This window comes from Aulostomus chinensis, chromosome 1 (assembly GCF_037954235.1).
Source record: "Aulostomus chinensis isolate RoL2024-O1b breed Wild chromosome 1, RoL_Achi_v1.0, whole genome shotgun sequence".
Lineage (NCBI taxonomy): Eukaryota > Metazoa > Chordata > Actinopteri > Syngnathiformes > Aulostomidae > Aulostomus > Aulostomus chinensis.
This window is the reverse complement of record NC_141320.1, coordinates 62,973,105-62,979,498: the sequence shown is the minus strand read 5'-3', so window position 1 is coordinate 62,979,498 and position 6,394 is coordinate 62,973,105. Positions and strand designations below refer to the sequence as shown.

Here is a 6,394-nt window from a genome sequence, read left to right as displayed (position 1 = left end):
TATATTATTTATTTTTGGAACATGAATGTCTGAAAAGACCTACCCAATGCCTTAATGTCTATACTGTCCTTATGTTTTGTATGAAATAAGAGGTAAATATTCTATTGCAGTGTCTCTTTGGACCTACATCTCTATATTGTTATTATGTGGAAAGTAAAACGCCTAGTTTACCATTCAATATATTATTTCCAAAATGTACATAACAGTGGGGCTACTTCAGGTCTGATTTATTGTATTGATATTAAAGTATTTTCTTAATTGCTAATTTGTTATTTATTATAACCTAGTTTATTTTTGTCCAATTAAAGCGCTGGACTAGAAATATATTTCTAAATGTCTTTTAAGAGTTATGCATGTCTTTATAACTCAGCTCAGACCCCACAACACCAGGCATCTGAATGCACTGTACCTCCCACAGTTCCTCAGCCACATGAGCCTGAAAACCTCACACACTCCTACCTTCTAAACCTCGCGCCTGCAGTTTAGCTCGAGCCAGGCCCCCCTGCTGTGATCAAGTTTGATGGTACAACTGTCTAGTATAGGTGGAAGGGCGAAGCCGGTGTAAAAGGTTGAGGTTGGGCCGCAGTTGACAACGACGAATGCAATGGCTGCCGGTGTCAGCGGTACAGGACAAGCACTAGGGAAGGCTCTGTAGCACACAGAGAGAGAGTAGAAGAAGAGAGGCCACATCTGGCGCCATCATGGAGACTCACTAGAGAATCAGCTGTCTGGAAAATATAACTTTATCGCAGACAGTGCAAATAAATTGCAGCTGGCTGAAGAGTTATGTAACGGTATAACTTAAAGCGAGACTAACAAATAGTCGCCACACGTCATCCTGCACTTGCAATTGCAGGACAGTGTTAAATGCTGACCAGTTGAGCGAATGTTAGCCAACAGTTGTTACTTTTCGTACCAGATCAAATAAGGCTGTCGTGGCAAAACCCTGAACTCACCGAATAAAGATGAGTTGTTGCTTTTTATTCAACTGTTTCAGATATTTCCACCTTAAGAAAGCAGAGCAAAAAAAAAAAAACGTCACTCACTAAAAAGCAGGCTCTTTGATATCAGCGACACTAGCAGGCTAATGCTATGAGCTAAAAGTTTGTGTAACTCCATTAGAATTGATAAGGTGAGCAAACTGGCAGCAGGAACCTATCTGTTCACTTTGTGTGGCTAGCTGATGTTAGCTTTTGAATTTTAGCATTAGCCACCAGGCCAAGAAAAGCTTTGGCAGCAAAACCCTTAGTGAATTCTGTAAAAATAAAAACATTGTTTTTGGTGCTCTCTATTAAAATTCTTGGTTTTAAATAACAGATATTTCCTCCTTCAGTATATGAAAATACGTAACTTTCACCTACAAGCAGAGTTTTGATGACATTTACTCTTGTTAGCTGACATTAGCTTTAGTTTTACCATTAGCCACCGGACCCAGGAAGGTTGTCGTAGAAAATGAAGCGATGAACTCAAGTTGTCAGAGGAGGAATGTCTTTCTCTCAACATTCAGCTTAAAGTTTGACCAGTCGGGAAAACAAAGAAACAGTTAACTTTTGTACAAATCACACTAACAAAGTAAGTCCCCTAAAGCTCCAAAATGGCAGCCAGTGTGCTTGGTCACATTTTCCGATGGCCCTTAAACTCTTCTTCCTCTGCGTCGACGCCGACTGGCTCTCAACTCCTTTAGTGTACAGTAGATTGTAAAAGTTGTCTGAATGTATCACTGAGCTGGTGAAACGCCACAGAAACATGATGCTTTTGGCAGAGTTCAATAATACTAGAGCTGTACCATGCTAAGTTGTGGTTTCTATTTATCTTCAGAGTATTGAATGTGTATATTGTGTACATAGAAAGAGTTTAACTGAAAAAAGATAAATATTGAAAATACAGAGTACTTAGATTTATGTTGCGATGATATCCCTGTGTAAAGACTTTGGCTACCGATTTTTAAAAAGGGGGACGGGGATTTTTGCTTTGGGGTTGTACAGTGTATCGTATGCTTTTTCTCCTTCACAGTATTTGTGAGTATATGAAAAAAATATTTTATTATAGAAATCTCTTTGCCTTGTCGACACACTTTACCTAATGGCATATGCAATAGTGACATGAATACAATCTAGTTTACAACCGTGGAACCAAATGTAACATTGCATCAATATTAATATATATATTTTTTTGTGACAAACAAATACTGTTTTTTGTTTGTTTGTTTATTTGTTTTGCTCCTTGTACATTTCTCTTTCTGCCAATTGTTTTGTCTTTTGTCACTGGGAACTTCCTTCTTAACGCACCTGAAAGCGCACCCCCCCCCCCCCCACCCCCGTTTCTGTGTTCATGGTCAGATTCTTCTTCTACAGATTGGCTCAGTTTGAATGTGTTGTCGTCTTCCATTGTACATACTTCGATATACTGTTTATTGTGATGCTCACAAGAGATGATTATAATGATTTATAAGTTCTGGTAGTCAAGTATTGCTTTTGTCTGTATTGATTATGGATAGCAACCTAAAGAAATAAATGAATTTATTTAAAGAGGAACATCTGTCTTCATTCTTTTAATTCCCTGTGTGCTGTCGTTGTAATAAGTCAAGCTGGCTGAAGCGACGGATGGAATGAATGTGATGTGGACATAATGAGCATAAGTGAGTGATTCTCATTTTGTGAAAATCCCATGATGCCCTTCTCCCTTATTGGGATATCATGCATCTGGCACAGAGACAAATTGCTTCCTGAGCACGTTCTAAAAGAGGAGGATATCCCCACCCCCCCCCCTCCCCGTCCCGCGGCGAGTGAGGGCCAGCACTTTCTCTCCACACTGGTGTTTTGATTTCAGACAGAGGCCAAGACAGGAAGCTCATACTGGGCCAATGACTTCCTGCCAAGCCATACATCTCCAGAAAAGACTGCGTGGTCACAGCAGGGAGGTCAGGAGGTTCAAAACACGAAGTAAACAACTCCCTTCACCTGTCTCTATCTCACATGCAGATATCAGGAGCTATCCTGTGTTTCTGTGCCCTGCAGTTACACACAATCATTGTGAGATAAAGAATACTTTCCATTGACAAGGTTATGCGCCTTATCATTGGTTACTTATTATTACTTCAAAAAAAAGTTCAAGGGCTTGAATTGACCCAGAACATCCCTCTCTTTAATCTAAACACACCTGTCAACGGAGAACAAAAGGTTGTTTATACAGGAGTTTTCATAATTGGATAAATCCTATTGTTAAAGCTCCATATCAGGATAAATAGCCATACAAATAGGACATCATATGACTCAAGGTAACACCCATCAGCCTTTACTATAAAAAGAAAAACAGCTCTATACAAGACGTACTGAATTTGATACACATTCCTGAACTGTTTCTTCAGAAAAAAGTGTAGACAACATCTCCTTTGGCTTGGAATCCTCTTTAGTCCTGCACCAGCATGTACACACTGGCCCCCTTTTATGCTAAGTTCAATACCTCATCTGTGCACGGACAGCCAGGAGGATGATTAGCTTAGCTTAGCTTAGCTTAGCATGAAGACATACAGGGAGGGAAACAGCGGGACATGTAATCAGAAAAGTAACAAAAAACCAAAACAAAACATTTGCTTTGTTGCTGGTCAGAGAGCAGCAGCTCTTAACTACCTCTAAAACCACAATACGTCATTTTTATCTTTGTGTTCCTGCTCCAAAGATCTTTTTGAGCCAAGCTAACAGTTTCCACTTGCTTCAAGTCTTTATGCTCAGCTAAGCTAGCTGCCTTGTTCCTTGCATGCACAACGCGACTCTTCTCATCGTGCTCTTTGCAGAGAAAAGACGTCTCCAGAATTTTCAACTCTTTACCAAAGCTGCTGACAGCAAAGTGTGTGTCCCCCTTCTGCTGGCTCAAAATATCTCACTGGAGCAGAATATTTTTATCAAGTATCGCACACAATGTCCGTCAACTGATCCCCCACTTGGAATGAGACTAAAGTAAAAGAACTGCAACTGTTTGAGGGATTTCCTTTCATTTTGGGGCCGTTTTCAGTATTCTACTCTTTAACTGAGGCATTTTTTTTCTACCTTTAACCCTCGTTTTTCTTTATAATTTCACATCAATAAAGGCACAAGTAACTGCAACGTGAACCGATTTCCAACCTGAGTAAATAAAAGGATTCTCATTCTCATTCAATTCAGAGTCCTCCTCAAGATCTGGGGCTCCCCCGACTGTCCATGTGGCGTCACACAAGGCCAACCAGCGCTGACTTTCCCTGAGCTTTAGCTGTTTTGGGTTTCCTGCTGTTGGTGTTAAGTCGTCTTGTGAAAAGAAATGGCGGCTCCCATCGGACAAACGTCACTCTAAGGTCACCCAGGGTCTCAAACTACCACCGTACGCGAAATGTGATCGTGCTTTAATATCCTCGGTGGACGTCACTTCAACAAGTACCCATCCCTCTGTTCTCGAGACACAAGCAGCCTCTGCAGGCGCACCTCTCGCTGGTGTGTATTAATTATCTGTGTGACAGTATCAGTGGGGCTCTGCTCTGCTGCCAGGCAGAAACCAGCCTTACATAAGAGCCCACCGCCGAGCCACCAGGAGGGACACAATGTTCCTTTGCCCTCTTTGCGCTGACTGTCTGAAAAAGATCACATTTTCTTCCCTTTTTCTTTTTTTGAAATTGTCTCCTCTCAACAGTTTCTGCACAGGCACACTGCTGCTGCTCCGAAAACAAACCACGGTAGGAGAAGGACACAAAAACAGAAGTGTCGATGTATAGAAAGAAATAAAGCCTGTCAGGGACTCTCTCTCTCTCTCACTCAGGCTGCAACTGCGACAATTCCTGAAACACAGTTAAAGGATGCTACTTTGAAGTAATATTGTGTGTGTGTGTGTGTGTGTGTGTGTGTGTGTGTGTGTGTGTGTGTGTGTGTGTGTGTATCTGGACTATTCCTGGATGCCCTCATTTATTCCCAATTTTAGAATCACATTTAGAATCACATGCTTGTACATAGGCAAGAAAGGATTTATCACAGTTGTGACGCTGGAGCCATGAAATCTGGATCCTCCATGCGTCACCCTCATGCCATTTCAAACTTCGTTTTCCGCAAATTTGTCATATTTATTGTGCCTAGAAGTATTTCAGAGTCTGGAAATGTTTAATTTAGAGTGATTGCCAAATGATGCGTTCTCCGAATTTCCGAATGGGATCAAATAGAAGCTTTGTGAAATTCCTCGATTTGATTACACATAAACACGTGCAGGTCAACCAGTGAAGGGCAACTGGAACCAGAATATTTCATGTCTTTGCATATGTGGGCCACAGTTGTATTTACACACATGAACATGGATCTGCCTGAGGTGTTCACATTAGGGTTCCAAGTAAACACACCCATCCGAGTCCGCCATATTGGATTAACAGACATTGTTATCTGGTCCTGTTGTGGTTCTGCTCGTCTTTGGACCAAGACGCATAAAAGTTGTAATTCTTTTTTTATAAATTTTCTATTCAATTAAACTATATATAGATATAGGTCTGTATTTTACACAATCTTAATCATAATTTATAATCAATAGTTGGTTTCTGCCGTGAGGTTTGAGTACGAGCGTGGAGATTTTTCTAAACGATGGCTATCATGACTCAAAGGGCCAGTATCATATTGAATTTGTAAAGCAAGAAGTTTGTGTCATCCTCTTCTTTATAAATAAGTTTGTTTTTGTCTCCAAGATATCAATTCAAGAAGAAAAATGAGGATTGTCTCACACAACGGAGAGCCACATGAGGCAGCGTGGCGCCTGAAATGACGGGAACACTTCACTCGCTCATCTGCTGATGCGTGTCATGAGTCTTCATTTTTAAATACCACGATGCTAAAAAAACATACAAATCTTTTGTGGGTATTATTTGAGTTGGAATCCAGTTTTTATTTACACAGCCCCAAATCCCAACCAGATTTCTGTTATTCATTGCGTGCGTTAACATAACAAGGCAGCTCTCCGTGAGTGTGTGGACTCCATGCACCAGCGCTTCTGGAGAGCAGCGTACGTGGTTTTCATCCTGGCTCCAAAACGTGTAAAAGGCTCTTATAGGTCAAAAGGCAGCTCCTTTGGCAACCTCCTCCGCCCTGCGCTCCGCTGGGCCTCCCTGCCAGCTTGCTGCCATGCTGTGCTGCTGGTCTTGAGGGGATTGGGAGATGCTGGCCCCATTATTTCTCCCTGAATCAGCCTAAGGAGGGTTTCAGCCAGGCTCACTGAACTCTGCCGCGCAAAGCAGCATCAGCATCAGCAGCAGCGGGGAGCGGAGCTGTGACCCACTTACAGTAGCAGGCGCTGGCTCTTCACCGGGGAGGAGAGAGAGACACGAGGCTCCCGTGATCCCGCGTGAAAACATAACACACTGACATATATATAATACAGATAAAGTCATATGTGA

The 6,394-nt window shown here is 41.7% G+C and overlaps 1 protein-coding gene across 1 annotated transcript in view; it reads left to right on the top strand.

Moving 5' to 3' along the window:
• Positions 1-2,528, top strand: part of LOC147272674 (insulin receptor substrate 2-like) — a 12,368-nt gene extending 9,840 nt beyond the window's left edge. Inside the window, exon 3 of the mRNA XM_086199320.1 lies at positions 1-2,528. This exon is cut by the window's left edge and continues 591 nt beyond it. The gene's annotated coding sequence lies outside the window, so the exon portion shown is untranslated.
• Positions 2,529-6,394: the final 3,866 nt, after the last annotated feature.